Source organism: Engystomops pustulosus, chromosome 6 (assembly GCF_040894005.1).
Source record: "Engystomops pustulosus chromosome 6, aEngPut4.maternal, whole genome shotgun sequence".
Classification (NCBI taxonomy): domain Eukaryota; kingdom Metazoa; phylum Chordata; class Amphibia; order Anura; family Leptodactylidae; genus Engystomops; species Engystomops pustulosus.
Genome location: NC_092416.1, coordinates 172,146,405 through 172,163,305, shown reverse-complemented (window position 1 = coordinate 172,163,305; position 16,901 = coordinate 172,146,405). Strand labels below are relative to the sequence as shown.

The following is a 16,901-nucleotide window of genomic DNA, read 5'->3' as shown; positions in this document are numbered from 1 at the left end:
TTCCTGGATAAATTTCTTTAAAACTCTCTATTTCCCAAGAGGAATTACACAGGAAACCAATACCATCACTTATTATTTTATTGGCACTGGAAAAAAGACCGTATCCATTCCATCCTTTCAATAAAAACGAGTAATCTACACCTTTTTTTATATTACACTCTTGAAAAAACAAAAGTCAACATTTTCAGAATTCAACCAATGATAAAAAGTGTTACGTTTTCTCTCTCTGTTGAACCCCTGAACATTCAGGGATATGGCTGAAATTTCCGTCATCCGTAGTCACTGATAGACTCTGCAACATCAGATAATTCAAAGTTTATCTGTAAATCTGTTGATGAAATAGAATCCGGACTTATGGGCCTAAACATCACTTCCATAGCAGATTTTTTAACCTCTTCCGCATTTTCTTCACAAATTTCAGCACCCCTCTTTAATGAAAAAACTTTATTTTTCTCTTTCTTTTCAAAAATGTTAAACTCACCTGTCTTCCCATCTTCCTCTTCCCCGAACGCTCTTCTAACTTTTTATCATCTTTCACTTCACCATCTTTGCTTTTATTACTTGGGCCAGGCTGGTGTTCTTTATCCTTACCCATTTTCCCCTCTTTCTTTGGGCAATCTCTTTCCTGGTGCCTCGGACCTGCACACTCCTTGCAAATCTTACACAACACCACTGAATGTCCATGTGTACGATACTCAAAATAATAAGGGGGCATTAAAGAAAATAAGCATTTCCCCTATTCCTGTTAACAAAAACTATAGGCGCCGGCCTCTTTATGCCTCATTTGGGTCTTCTTTAAATTTGACAAGATACACTCTCTTATCATTCCAGGCACCAAATTATGTACGTCCATAATTTCTGAACTTGAACTGTGAACAATACTCATGGAGAAAGGATTCCACTTCCCCATCTGTAACAAATGGGTTTTGAAATGAAATTGTTAATAATTTAAAACGGAGTTGAAAAAGTGGCCTTACTTTCAGGCCTATGAACACATCCATTTTTCTATTCGCCTTATGGAGCTTAACCCTTTCACGACCCGTGACGTAATAGCACGTCACGGGTCGGCCGCGGGTGCATGGAGAGGGCTCACGCGCTGAGCCCTCTCCATAGCCGGTAAGTCTTTGCTGTTTTCACCTCGATCGCCGCCATGAGCTGCCGGCTTCAAAAGGATGGCGGCGCGTGGGCGCCGCCATCTTTTCGAGGATCGCCGCTCCCCGTGACGTCATCGGGGAGCGGCGATCCGTCGCCATGGTAACCTCGAGGCTACTTCGGGTTAACCCATGCATTACAATGTGCTATCAGCACATTGTAATGTATGAGTAGTAAAATCCCCATATACTGCCATACTGTAGTATGGCAGTATATGATAGGATCGTGCAGACACCCTAGGGTTAAAGTACCCTAGGGAGTCTGAAAAGTACTAAAAATAAAAATAAAAAAAAGTAAAAAAAAAAAAAAAAATTATAATAAAAAACCCTAAAAACTCAAATCACCCCCCTTTGCCTAGAACTGATATAAATAAACAGTAAAAATCATAAACACATCAGGTATCGCCGCGTCCGAAAATGCCCGATCTATCAAAATATGATAACGTTTTTTCACTGCGTTTAATCCCGTAACGGAGAATCGCTCCCAAAGTCGAAAATGGCACTTTTTTTGTCATTTAAAAAAATTTAAACATTCTATAAAAAGTGATCACAAGGTCGAACAGTCCTAAAATTGATAACATTGTAAACGTCATCAAAATCCGCAAAAAAAGACACCACCCACAGCTCAGTACACCAAAGTATAAAAAAGTTATTAGCGCCAGAAGATGGCAAAATCCCCAAAAAATTTTTGTACAGGAGGTTTTAATTTTTTTAAATGTATGAAAACATTATAAAACCTATATAAATTTGGTATCCCCGTAATCGCACAGACCCAAAGAATAAAGTAGACATGTCATTTGGGGCGCACAGTGAAATCCGTAAGATCCAAGCCCACAAGAAGACGGCACAAATGCGTTTTTTTACTAATTTCACTGCATTTGGAATTTTTTTCCCGCTTCCTAGTACACGGCATGGAATATTCAATACCATCTCTATGAAGTGCAATTTGTTACGCAGAAAATAAGCCGTCACACAGCTCTGTACATGGAAAAATAAAAAAGTTATGGATTTTTGATCATGGGGAGTGAAAAATGAATATGAAAAAACAAAAAAGGGCCAGGTCCTGAAAGGGTTAAAGGCCCTCTCACACATTGCATTGTCCTGTAGGGTCACATCAAGTACTCCTTTATTAACCCCTAGGCGCACCTGGACGTTATAGTACGTCCCCGGGGCTAGATGCTTAGCGCACGGGGACGTTCTATAACGTCCTGCTTCTGGCACCGGCTCACGAACGGAGCCGGTACCAGAAGCAGCGGCTGTCAGCTGTCTAGTACAGCTGACAGCCTGCGCTAACACCCGCGATCGGAGCCGGCTCCGATCGCGGGTGTTAACCCCTTACACGCCGCGGTCAAACATGACCGCGGCGTGTAACGGTGTTAGCGCTGTGGATCGGATCCCCCGTGCCGCTTACCGGGGGATCCGATCCTCTTCCGGGCAGCTCCGAGGACTGGCATGTGCCCCGGAGCTGCCCGGTCTCCATGGCAGCCAGACCCCTTCCGGGTCTGGCTGTAAACTGTCTGAGCATGCGCAAGCTTGCTCAGACAGTTTACACTGCTCTACAATAAAATAGTATTGTAGAGCAGTGTATTGAACTTAAACCAGTGATCAGAGCATCACTGGTTTAAGTTCAAGTATGTATAAGTAAAAATATGCAAAAACAGTTAACACTACACATTATAATAAATAAAAAATTAATACATAAAAATATAAGCCCCTAAAATGTCACTTTCCCATAAAAAAACGTAATAAAGTATAAAAAACATAAAAACACAAAAAAACCCCGCATATTTGGTATTGCCGCGTCCGTAACAATCTGCATAATAAAACAGAATCGTTACTGGACCCGCACGGTAAACGCCGGAGGAAAAAAACGCAAAAAACATTCCGAAAAAAGATAATTTTTAATTAATACCCTAAAAAAATGCTCTAAAAAGTGATTTAAAAAATGTTATGCACTCCAAAATAAGCCCACTAAAAAGAACAACTGTTCTCGCAAAAAATAAGCCCCTAACAAGATTTATCTGCCTAAAAATAAAAAAGTTATGCATATAAAAAGATGGTGATGCTAAAATGAATAAGATTTTCTCCAAATTAGTTTTTATTCAGTACAATTGAATAAAATACACAAAACCCCCACATATTTGGTATCCCTGCGTCCGTAACAATCTGTATAATAAAACAGAATCGTTATTAGATCCGCAAAGTGAACCCCGTAAAAAACAACCTAAAAAAACTCTCTCTGCTAAAGATGATTTTTTATTAATGCCCTTTAAAAATGCTCTAAAAAAGTGATTTTAAAAAGTTACGCAATCTAAAATAAGACCACTAAAAAGAGCTATCATTCTTGCAAAAAATAAGCCCTTAAACAGATTTTTGAGGTGAAAAATAAAAAAGTTATGCATATGAAAGACGGTGATGCTAAAATTAACAACAATTTTGCCAAATTACTTTTTATACAGTAAAAATGGGAAAAAATAAAAAAATATATATAAATGAAGTATTTTCATAAACGTGGCGACCCAAAGAATAAAAATAATATACTATTTTCATGGTATGGTTAACGGCCAAAAAAAAAAACACATAAAAATTTTCCTAAAAATTGATGATTTTCATTTCCTCCACCAACAAAGAGTTAATTAAATCTCACCAATTAGCTATAGATGCCCCAAAATTATGTATTAGAAAAGTGCATCTCATGTGGCAAAAGAAATAAGCCCCTATAGGTGCACAATAAAAAAAAGAAAAAAATTATAGCCTGTACAATGTGACATAGCAAATCTGATTTGAATGGCGCCTCCTTCCCTTCTATGCCCGGCCGTGCGCCCATACAGCAGGTTACCACCACATGTAGGGTATCGGTGTACTCGGGAGAAATTGGGTATCAAACTTTGTGGAGCCTTTTTTCATTTTATCCATTAGAAATGTAAAATTTTCCACCCAAAATGAGTGTATTGTGAAAAAATATTACAATTTGCAGACTCCACCTCCATTTTGTTTTAACCCCTATAAAACACGTAAAGGGTTAACAAACTTCTTAAAAGTGGTTTTTCATACGTTGAGGGGTGTAGTTTCCACAATGGGGTAATTTACGAGTCTCGCTATTATTTAGGCCTCTCAGTGTCAATTAGAAGTTGAGCAGGTCCATCTAAATACAGGTTTTGGCGATTTTACAAAAAATGTGAAAAATGGCACCCAAATTCTGAGCCTCATAACATTCTAGTAAAATATGTGGAATCTTAAAAAACCATGCCAACATAAAGCAGACATTTGGGAAATGTAAGTTATGAATTTATTTGGGTGCTATGACTTTCTGAATCAAAAGTAGAGAATTTAGAACGTTGAAAATAAAGAATTTTTCAAAATTTCTGCCAAATTTTGTTTTTTTTCATAACTAAACGCAAAAGATTTCATCCAAATTTTTAAACTAATTTGAAGTACAATGTGTCACGAGAAAACAATCTCAAAATCCCCTGGATATCTCACAGCGTTCCCACGCTATAACCACTTATAGTGACACAGGCCAGATTTGAAAAATGGGGCTGCGTCCTTTAGGCCAAAAGATGCTGTGTCCCGTAGGGGTTAAAGAAAGTTTGAACGCAAAAAAAATCCTCCCTCTTTAAGTTAAGGATTGGAGACAAGATATTTTTATAAATCCATTCTACATTTTTAACTTCACGTTGGTATACCTCAATGTAGAAACGAATAGTATCTTTTAGTGGAAAGAACTCCGAAAAAAAAAAAATCAGGCCTCTGTCCTGGATCAACTAATCCAGAAATGCCTTTTCCATCGTCCATCTTCGTAGACAATATATTACAAAATATTTTCCCCTCCGGTGGAAATGCTTCTCCCTCAACGTTGGACTCGTCGCCTCCTTCTTCACCTCAGGATCTGCGGCTCCACCAAAGATGGCCCAAAACTCCACTCATGTAACCAGAAATCTTGGACCTAGGAGAACAACACCCACTACAGTTGCAAGGTTTGATCACTTCCCATTGTCCTGGGACTATTTCCCCCACCCCAATAGCTACAGGGGGGGGGGGGGGTTAAGGCTTGGCAATAAACCAAAAAAACTGATCCCCCCAGGGTGAGGTGAAGGAGCACCCAGAACACCCAAAGCCAAAGACTGGGATTTGAACTCACAAACTCTACACATGCAATAGAGATGGAGGCCTCTATCCACTAGGCTATTGGCTTAGTGGGTAAGAAGGGGTGCACCGGTCCTGGAGGTACTGCAGTACCAGGTCAATGCGTGGAGTGGACAGAGCAAGCTCTTTTTACATCTCCCGGTTCCAAAAATCCATTTAATATATGGTCCCCAGATAGGGGACGTATCAGATATTAGAACAGATTTTTTTTTAAGTTGAATATCCCTTTTGGGGATAAAAACAACTATTTTTTTAATTAAAATTCACAGATTTTACAATAAAATCAGAACTACAATAGATAATAAATCGATTAAAGCAAAGTAAAATGCATTTTATAGGACATGGTGGCATCATATGTTTGAATTTCCATTCACTTAAAAACCATTCTTTCAGGTGTGGTACATTGTTTTTCTTATCCACTAAAGAGTACAGGAACATTTCACTAAAACAGAGGCCTAAAATATCTTTCTTTAATAAGACATCATTCTTAAAAAACAAGGATGTTCTTGGCCTTCCATAGAGCAGCTTTTGCACAGTTTATGGTCTTCTATGCCCTTCTTTTTTGGGGCTCAGAGGGGCTTTCAAATAGTCCATATAAAACAGTGTTGTATGTAAAGTCCTTTAGGCCCGCCTTCTTCCGTATCAAGGGACGTAGAGCTTCCCAAACTTCTATTGTGGCTTTGCATTCCCAAAATATATGGTACACGGTTTCTTCTTCCTGGCAACCTCCTCTTGGGCATATGGCGGACCTTGCGTAGCCCGGCATGGAAGACACTGATGAACGCTGCTCCAGGCCAGGTCCTTCTGCAGATTAAAAAGATATGGCATATTAACATTCCTCCATATTTCGGCACATGTATCAGAATTAAAATTGCCTATTTAGTTTTCAACTTTGGCCTGTCTTAGTTCATGTATTAACTTTTTGCTGTTCTTAAAATCATCTCAAGTCTTGCCTCAGATTAAATAGAATTACAATTTTTTCTAAAATCTCATTCTGTACAGGAAGTTTAAAAGCATAAGGTGATGATAAAACTGTACTAAACCACTTACACCTACGCATAAAAAACTCTGTATTAAAACGTAAGAGATAAGACCAGTAGTGTTGTTTAAAAAAGGAATTCAAACAGAAACAAAAGAATTTTATTAAAATCTGGAAAGTCCTTCCCACCTTTTTTCTTTGCTTTTACTACTTTTTCTCTACTTAGATTCTCCGCCCAAAAGAAGGTAAAACAAGCTTTGGTTATTTTTCTTAATAAAACCGTGGGGGGTTGGAAGACCATACTCAAATATAAAAGCAAAGGTAAAATCACCATTTTGATCATTAAAATCTTGCCTTCCAACGATAACTTCCTCAGGTTCCACATACTGATTTTTGTATTTACCTTTTGTGCCACCATGTCCCAAATAAAATCACCTTTGTTTAACTCACTGAAAGAGACACCTAAAATGGTAACGGAGTTAGACACAGGAACAGGAATGTCATTTAAAACCATGTCACCAGGTTAATCTTAAAACCAGAGGCGCAGCAGAACCATTCAATTTGTCTGATTGATTTTTGTAGTGAAAGGGTGTCCTTGCAAAAATAGCAACATCATCCATGTACCCCACTGCTTTAGCCTCTATTCCACCCCCTCCTTGGAGGGGCACCCCACAGATTTGTTTATCTCTTCTCAAGGCGCATAAAAGAGGCTCTAGGGCACAAATGAAAAGCAGTGGGGACAAGGGACACCCCTGCTTTACCCCTTAATGTAAAATTACCTCCTGTGTCTTGAATCCGTTCACCCTGTCTGGCTGCTGGTCCAAGGCCACCAGTATCAGACCCCATCTAGGAGGAGTCCTCCTCTGATTTGGCCTTTTCCCGCTCAGCCTTTCTTTTCTCCTGCCTCCTGAGTTGTTGAGCCGACTTCCCTTTGCCATCCCGGGGTGGCTTGGGCTTTCCACTTGGACCATCCTCTTTCTGTGGCTCTTACGCTTTTCTTTTCGCACACTTATGAGGAAACTGTGCAAAAAGATGTCCACTCTCATAGCAGAAATTGCACTTCCTTTCTTGGCTACATTCGATTGTTTCATGCTCTTTACTGCCGCAATTTTTGCACGTAGCCTCACAAACATTCCTGTCATGCCCATAAGTACCACAATTCCTGCAGGCTTGGTATCCCCCAGTAAAAGAGGTCGCCATTCACTGTGCCAATCTTAAAACGAGCTGGAGGCGGTACTTTAGTTGTGTTCAATCAGGATTCCTCTGGCAATAAAAAGCTCCATTTGACAGTCCAGACCCCACATTCGTTCATAATGCGCCCTAGAAACTTTCCTTTTTTTGTGTGCTGCATGATAAAACGAGTCACCTCTTCATCTTTTATATAAGGGGAATACATCTTGACTGCCACCATCTGGGATTCCTCCATCATGTGTTAGTCAATTTTCACATTCATCTCCTTTAATTTACTTTCATTATCTCTCGCCCTTCTGACCGCATCACGGAATATGCCATCTGCATTCAATGTGACATCATACAATTGCCTTTTTTTATATTCCTGGACGCCCAGGATCTCAAACTTCTGTACCACCGTTACACCTTTTCCAAGACTTCCTCAATGACTAAGTACGTCACGAGAGTCCTCTTTAGTAAGAAATATTCTTTCTTTTTCAACCGTGCGAGCACGGGAACAGCGTCTGGGTGGGTCTCCATCGTGGGTTCCAGATGACACACAGTACCCAAAACGCCTCAATGCCTCCCAGAAATGGGGAACTCTGGTAGGACTTTTGGGAGAGGTTGCAGCCTCTTGTCCTTGAGATCACCCAATCCCCAGGCACAAAGACCCAAAGGAAAGGGACCCCCAGACACCTGTTGTCCGAGACAGAGCCATGACCCAAGGATCGTCCTAGGTGTTAGACAACAGGCCAGTACCAACAACCCTCATGGAATAATGCAAAAGCACACCGAACACTCTCAGACAGAAATGCCCTGTTGGCCGATCGCAACCCGTTGCCTGTGGACTAGTCCGACCACCCAATAGCAGCAATAGGGTGAAGACAGGGTACAAGACCCTGCGAATCCCCCAAGGCCGGATGGCCGGGTACCCAAGGCACCGTATCTATGACCAAGACCAAGGTAGATTGAATTCAAAATCACAATTATTTTTTTCGCCCTTTCAGATTGGTCAATCACAATCCTGTCTCAGAACCATTATTTTGATTTCATAACAGTTCTTGACCATCATCATTCTAGGCGCATAAAATTTTATTTTTTCAAATTATAATCAAACAAACCAAATACAATCATCACACAAAACAATGGTTACGTATTTAAACTCCCCGTCCATTTCTTTACTTTCCATACCCCTTCGGCATCAAAAGCCGCTTTTCTTTTATCCCATAAATAACAAATATATAATTTCCCCAACACCATTCTTACACATTCAACCTCATTCAAACACTTCCTTTTGAAAACGTATATATTCATGCATGCCATTAACAACCACAAAACCCTTCTTTTAACATCACTACTCACACATAAACCAAACATCACAACATCATACGTTATTACATTCATACCTGTCAACTCACGACATAATACTCCTACTCGTTTCAAAACATTCTGAGCAAAAAAACAGTTCCAAAATAAATGAGTCACATTCTCACATCCCCCACATTCTTCTCTCGGACACCTTTCACTCCTAATCACCCCTCTCACTCTCTGAAACTCTCTCACCGGTAACACTCCTTGCAAACTTTGCCACACAATCTCTTTTTGGCTATTTGACATCCCATCCATACCTACTTTCCCCCAAGTTTTCCTCACATTCACCCCACCAATCCCTAAAATCTCACTCAAACTCTCCTTCTCTTCAATCATCCTTACAACACATTTCTTCTTCTTCAACTCTTCTACTTCAACATTCCTTAAATCATACTTAATCACAATTTTTTAAATCCATCCATACCACACCGCACACTTAAAAGACACGGGTTTAGACAATTCATACTCGCACCATTTCAAACGATAAAACACTCTCCCCCCTACATACTTACACATACATGCCGCTCTACCATTCTTCCCAAGAACACTCAACAAAAAACAAATAATATTAACCCCCAAATATACCTCCAGGTTTGGGAACCCAAATCCCCCTTTTTCCAATTTTTTCATTACCACATTTCTCGCTAGCCGCTGCATAGAAGAGCTCCAGAAAAACTTAAACAAAATCAGATTCAAAGAAACTAAAACAACTTTGCTTTGGCGGAAGCACCAAAGCCAAATACAAAAAAAATTGGTAAAATAACTGCTTTAATAACTAAAACCTTACCAACAAAAGATAACTTTCTCAACCTCCATAAATTTAATTTTCTTTCGACTTTTCCTTTTACATCTACCCAACTCTCAACCCCCTCAAGATCATCACCAAACTTTACTCCTAATATCCCAATTGACCCACTCACACTTCTAACACCAAATCCTCATTCACACTTCCTTCACCAAACACTTTACATTCCGTCTTCATCCAATTCACTTTAAAAGCCGAAGCCCCACAAAAGACGGAGACTAAAAGCTTCACTCTTCTAAACCATACTCAGATTCACAGACCACACAAACATCATCCATATAACCAAAAACTTTACACACTCTTCTACTCCCACCCGGCACATGCACACCACGCACAATTTTATCTTTTCTAATCATTCGTAACAAAGGTTCAATCGCACACACAAAAACTATGGAAGACAGCGGACACCCCTGCCTCACCCCTGAACACACTTTCCCACTCTCAGTCAAAACCCCATTCACCAACACCTTACTTCCAATACCAACATACAAACTTCTCACTTTCTCCACAAATTCACCCGGGAAACCCAATCCTTTCTTTCTCTCCTTGCACTCCCACAACACATCCCTCAACATACACAAACATTCTTGAATCCGCCTCCCCGGTACCGCACAATACTGATCTTCACATACAACTGACTCAATCACCCCTTTCATACGATCAGCTATTATTTTTGCATAAATCTTATAATCGCAATTCAATAGGCTAATCGGCCTCCAATTTTTCAGAAATCTCAAATCCCCTTTTTTAGGTAACAAAACAATCACACCACCTTTCATACTCTCAGCCATTCTTACATTCTCCCACATATACTTACACACTTCCACTACATCTTTACCGATCACACTCCACCCCATCATCCTATAAAACTCTACAGGCAACCCATCCTCACCAGGCGTCCTATTCAACCTCATACTTGACACTTCTTTCCATACTTCATCCACTGTAATTTAACTCATCAGCATTCCTCTATCACATTCACTCACTTGATCCTCTAATACAGCCAACACCTCATTCTCCAACATTACATCTCTATACTTCAAACAAACACTCATAAAACTAAAACACCTCAGTCATCACATCAGTACTCACATTTCCATCCTCACACAACACCTCTTCCAAACCTGGCTTCCTAACAAAAACTTTCTTGAAAAAAAACCTTGAACATTTCTCATCATATTCCAATTTTTCCATTTTCTCCCTAAACATTATACTCTTCCCTTTCTTTTCCAACTCTTTTCTAATCTCATCCCTCTCCACCAACTCCATACTCACATCTTCCCCCCACTCACGCATACATAACAAAAAATTCACCTATCATTCAACCCTTTAAATTCATTCTTCCACTCACCTGCCATTCTCACTCCATGCTTCCTAAAAAACATTCTTACCTCATTCTTTACCCAATTCCACCATTCCAAAATACTCTCAAATTCATTCTTCCTTTCTACCCACCTTCCATACTTATATCCAAAATCCTTCTTTACAACCTCACTTTCCAACAAGCTCCATACTGATATTTTGGGGGATTTTGATTTGAAACATATTCAAGAAAAATGTAATGTGAATTTCATGACTTTTTTTGCCGATAGGGGGGAAGTTATGTCCAAACTGGATTATATTTTTGTGTCTGATTTCTTTTGTAATCTTAGTTATTTTCACATGTCACATTTGCGACCCACCGGTCTCCTTACACACTCTACACACCTGTGAGTGCATCCTTCCTGTGTATGTCCGAACTCACATCTTCTACAATAGTCTGACTGGCCTTCAAACATAAGAAACCCCCTATATCCACCAAAGGAAAAGTTTGAGGGGGGGGTATGAAAAACCACCAGGGTTATCCGAATCCATCTTGAACTGCACAAAGTCTCTCAATTTGCATTTATATATGCCCAACTCACTAACAAGCTTCTCCACTTTACTCACCCTCGCGCAGTATTTGGAAAGATAACACGAAATGATTTCCAACGGAGTGAAAGGATCATACACGTGTGCAATAATCATGCAATCCTGTTGAGCAAACAATGGCAGAACTCTAATGCCAACAACACATTTAGACACCTTCTTTCATGAACGAAAGTCACCTCGTTTGCTCCCTGCTTTGGATAGGCATTCACGCTCCAAATTTCTTCTTTCGCTACTCCGATTTTCTCCATGATGATGATCCGGACAATATACGTAATCTGATTCCTTGCGTCACCAATATCCACCTCCAAAAGTACCGTGTTCTTAAAACCTGGAATGTCCTCAGTAAAGGCTTCTGTCGGCCTAAGCCACAGTCAATCTCGCCTCAACGAAGAGTCCACCCTCAACCTTTCAGCCGCGTCCGGTCAAGCCGGAAATCGCAAGCGATACCAGCCAAAGCTCGCCAAGACCGGGCCCCCTTAAAAACTCCGACCCCTGCTCACGGAGATGAGCCACCAGCAGGAGGCAAAAGTGCTACTCTGCAAGTCATACAATCCTCTGCGTGGGGACAATTAATCTGCATAGGACCACCCTTACAGGGACTTCCCCCGCAAAACCACGGGGTGGGGGGGGGGGGGCGAGCGAGCAGCACTTAATCTGCCAGCCGCCGCTACACCCTCCACAACAACTCTTTTGTCAAGTCAGTCTGACCGCCTGCATACCTGCTCAGCAGATGGATGGCTCAGAGATAACTTGTCCTTTCCCTTTACACTAAAATTGACAATGGGGGTTGTTAAAAGACTATTTCTAAAACCTTTTAAAATCTGTCTGCTATTTCTTAGCTATAAAACTTTTATTCTGCTGGTTAAAAGAAATCACTATTTTGTCTAAAATGTTAAGATGTTCTGGCAGGTTAAAAGCATATGGTGATCTCAGGCTTGTTTCAAACCATCCATGTCTTTTCATATAAAAACCTAAAACAGATAAAATACGGCCAATAGTGATCTTTAAAAAGCACATTAAAAACAAAACAGAATTATTTAATCAATAAAAAGGCTTTAAGATTAGGAAAATCTTTCCCACCCATTGGCTTAGGCTTCATTACCACATCTAGTTGCCATTTTTACATTTTGGAGCTCCAGAAGAAGGTAAAACACGCTTTGTTGATCTTCTTAAAAACTCTGTCTGGAGGAGGGAACACCATACTTAAATACAATAAAATAGGCATTAAAACCATTTTTACAATCAATGTTTTTCCCTCCATGGTTAACCTTCTCGTATTCCAGTAACATATCTTTTAGTTGACCTTTGCCACCAAGTCTCAGCTAATGAGACTGTTATTTGACTCATTGAAGGGCACTCCTAAAATCTTTACGGTGTCAACTGCAGGCACAGGTATGTCCTATAAAAGCAAGTTTCCTACATTTACAATGTTGCTTTTATTAAAATTCACTTTAACACCGTAAGCGCAGCAAAAATATTGTACTTGTTTTAATGATCTCTCGATTGATGGGGTGCTCTTACATAAAATCGCCACATAGTCCATATACCCCACTGCTTTAGCAGGGGATACCACGGACCATCTTGTCTTTCCGGATTGCGCATAACAAAGGCTCGATCGCACAGATAAAAGCAGTGAGGACAAAGGACACCCCTGCTTCACTCCGGACTTTAAAGAAACATCCTGTGTTTTAAAACCATTTACAAAAATTTACTTGTACAGTATTGTTAAAAGGCCTTTAAAGAATTTAAAAAACCTTCCGGCACACCCACCTTCTCTAAAACTCTAAAAAGATAAAAGTGGGAAACTCTGTCAAATGCCTTTTCAAAATCCAGCGACACCACCGCCATCTTGCCACACCTGATTTACATGGACAACTTTTTCTACCACGCTCTTGAGTCTGTTGGCACAGAGTTTTGCCATGATCTTATAGTCACAGTTCAAGAGCGTGATAGGCCTCCAGTTTTTTATATCGGTTTTGTCACCTTTTTTGTATAACCTTTCTTCCATGACCCCAGGAGCTTCTTACAGTTAAAAACGCTACTAAAAGTAGAAAACAAATAATCTTTTAAAATTCCATAAAAAGTAACGTAAAACTCGATGGGTATGCCGTCCGGACCAGGTACCTTACCTCCCTTAAATCTACGTACCGTATCTAAAATTTCCTGAGCTGACACCTCCTGTGATAAAAATGTTTGTGAGACAGGATCTAAAAAATGGTTAAGCTCCTTCAATGGGGGACATTTACTATGGCGTTTCCGCCAGTTTTGTGGCGCTCTCACCACATGTTCTGCTCTCAGACCTATTTATGAGCTGGCGGCGCCAGAAAAAATTACTTTTTCCGTCTGCTCCGACTCTTCTCCGAAAAGGGGCGTGGCTTTGGCGGAGTGGAAACTCAGACACAATTAATATGTGTCGCAGCCCTTTTTGGGTGCTGTAAACTGGCGGAAAGTAGACCAAAAGAAAACTGGTCTAGCAGGGACTGTTGGACACATTTCTGGTGCTCGGGACAGATTTTAGTCCCAGGGACAGAAAATGGTCTCGGCGCCAGAAATGTCTCTGCACAGCTCCACAATATTAAATGTGTGTCTTCTTACCGAGAGCAGGTCGGTAACAAAGCCAACGCAGACACCGACACTTTAAGTAAATGTCCCCCAATGAGTCTTCTAAAAAATTAAAATCAACATTTTTATCATTAAAATCCGCATAGAAATCATAAACATTCTTTAAAATTCCATTAACATCAGTAACACCATTAAGATTAGTGATCAGGTACGCTTCTCATTAATTTTTTTTTTTTTTAAATACCTAGAGCAGATTTCATTTTCTTCAAGATGTTTCAACTTAGAACGAAATATAATCTCTTTTCCTTTTTGCTCTAGGCATTTGGCGATTTCCTTCCGCAGTTCTTCAATCTCCTCTTCCGCCTGCATCTCCTCTTCCACCTGTAGGTGGAGGGGTTTTCGTTCTCCACCAGTACTATTTTCCTGGTGGTTTATGCTTCTGGGCTCTCCACCTGCTTCCTCTTCCTTTTCTTCTTTGTCTCTGAGACAGGGGCTTGGGGGGAGGGATGTTCTTCACCATGTAGGCTAGGGGATCAGCAGCGGGGATAGGGATTTGGGTTAGTGCTGCTGATTCCTGGCGGGTTGCCTTATGGGCTGGTGGTTGAACTGCTGAGGCACCTGACTAGGGGGATAACGGTAGTCTCAGTGTGGGGAAGGGAGGGTTTGGAGTTGGCCTGGGAGGGAGGGAAGGTGTCACCTTGTTTGTCTTACCCGTCTGCAGTTTTGACCACATTCTTAGACGGCTGAGCCACCTTCTTCTTTTGTTCTCCTGGTTGACTTCCCGACACCTTTGCCTTGGGCTTCTTTGTTGTCTTAGCAGGGGAGCGAGCTTCAAAGCCTTTTCCCAGAGCCGAGGCAGCCACCTCCACCCAAGTTTTCTTCCTTTGTGGACAGGTTTTGTAGACATGTCCAGTCAGGCCGCAAAGGTAACAAGTGGATTTCATGGGACAATCTTTGGTTTCATGGCCTGTGACCCTGCAAGCAGGTTTCTTCCTTGCAGGTCTTCATCTGATGATCGATATTGCCAAACTTCCTGCAGGTTTGTGGCATATACGGGTAATACATGAGGCCGTGGGAGTTGCCCAACATGAACGCTTGGGGCAGGTCCTTAAGAACATCTTCTGATTCAGGATCCTTCTGCAGCAGGACTGTCGCAGACCACTTGCCCATCCATAGGTTGTAGCAGTTCAGGACCTTTTCGGGGGCCCCTCACCGATTGCAGTATCTTTGGAGGTATGTCTTGTGTCCTTACCGGGGGTCCGCAGGTTCCACATTGACACGATGATCCTCCTCTCCTCTCTCTGTAGCAGACAGCTGCATGAGAACTTGGAAAATGGGGAATCCGGCTTTGCAGCTTTCACTGCTTCCCAATACCTCTTACAGACCGACATGGATATGAAGGTCACATAAAAGATCTCGGCAACCATAGCTTGGATACCAAAAATCTTGTGACTTGAGATCCCTAGGTCCAGCAGCATCTTCTTACAGAAGACGTCTTTGGACATGTCCGGCACCCTTCCGTCCACCTCCTTCAGTTTCAGGGCCACCGTGTCCCTCATTTAGGGAGGGAGCTTTGGGGGCTCCTGGGTCTTCCTGGGTGGCTTCTGAACCCGAGGTGTAGTGGGGGCTATGGGGTTGGGGACAGCTGCAGGTCCTGGGGTCTGTACCTCGGATCTTGGGTCTTCAGCCTCCTGTCTTGGGGTTTCAATCTCAGGTCTTGGGGCTTCCTTGGGGGACTTCTGCTTCTTTCTTGTGGCTTCCTTGCTTGCTGGAGCCATGGCTTCTGCTTGCTTGGAGGTTGAAAGAAGAAAAGGGTGCAAAAATCCTTGAGCAGTGTCTTCAGCAGAGCTTTCCCCAGGGAGAGAAAGCAATGAAGATTTTCCTGCTTGGTCCGGAATTCCTAGCTGATCGCTAGGAGCAATGTTCCACCGGCAGAAATTCCTTCCAGAAGAAATGAAGAAAAGGTCTTGAAGAAGAAAAGTAATCCCAGAGATAATCCAAGGCTTGTCCAAGAAGCAACAAAGAAAGCAGCAACTCTTCCAAGTCTTTTCAAAAATCCAGGTTTCCATCTTCAGATCTTCAGTCTTCCAGAGTTCTTTGTTCTTATCAGAACTACCTTGGATCGGACTGATTTTTTTTTCTTCACGCCATATCAGATCGGTCAAGATGTTTTTTGTTTTTTTTTGCATCATTTCAGAAATCTGTCTTTAATACAACGTTTAACCTGGTTTTGCGACCTGGTTTTGTATAACAGAAGAGATGGTGCTTTTCAATCTATTGGCCATTATTTTAGCAAAAATGTTGTAATCAGTATTTAAAAGGGTAATGTTAGGGTTGGGTAACACAGAAGATGGGATAGTGTGGTAAAAAGAGTGGTAAACAAGCCGGAGTGACAACGAGAGGGTACGTCAAGAACAAAGTCAGTAAGCAAAGAGTCAATGTCAAAAACTACCCGAGGTCACAACGATACAGATACAGAGCGAGTCAGCCTAATGCAGAGAGCGAGTGATGAAGGGATTTCAAACACTGGCACAGGTGACTAGTGAAGCTACAATTTATGCAGCCAGAACCCCACCTCCAGAACCTGATAGGAGCTGGACAACTTCTGGGAATTAACCCCTCATGGTGCAGAATGTCCCAGCAGTTCCAAACACAACTCCTAGACAGCGCGAGATCTTAGCAGCCGCTGCCCGGGACGAGAGGTGGAGTTTGCGTGGATACGCGCCGGGGGTCGGAGAACGCTGCTAGCACCACCAGAAGAACCAGAAGTCCCAGCATTCTCCCTAGCAAACCTGACAGTACCCCC

The 16,901-nt window shown here is 41.5% G+C and overlaps 1 long non-coding RNA gene and 1 other non-coding gene across 2 annotated transcripts in view; both read right to left on the bottom strand.

Annotated features, from left to right (window-relative positions):
• LOC140066177 (uncharacterized) overlaps positions 1 to 16,901 on the bottom strand; it is a 205,295-nt gene that overhangs the window by 112,195 nt on the left and 76,199 nt on the right. The window lies entirely within an intron of this gene.
• LOC140066360 (U2 spliceosomal RNA) lies at positions 5,357 to 5,545 on the bottom strand. Its single transcript, XR_011848227.1, has one exon. It is a non-coding gene; the product is annotated as a U2 spliceosomal RNA (small nuclear RNA).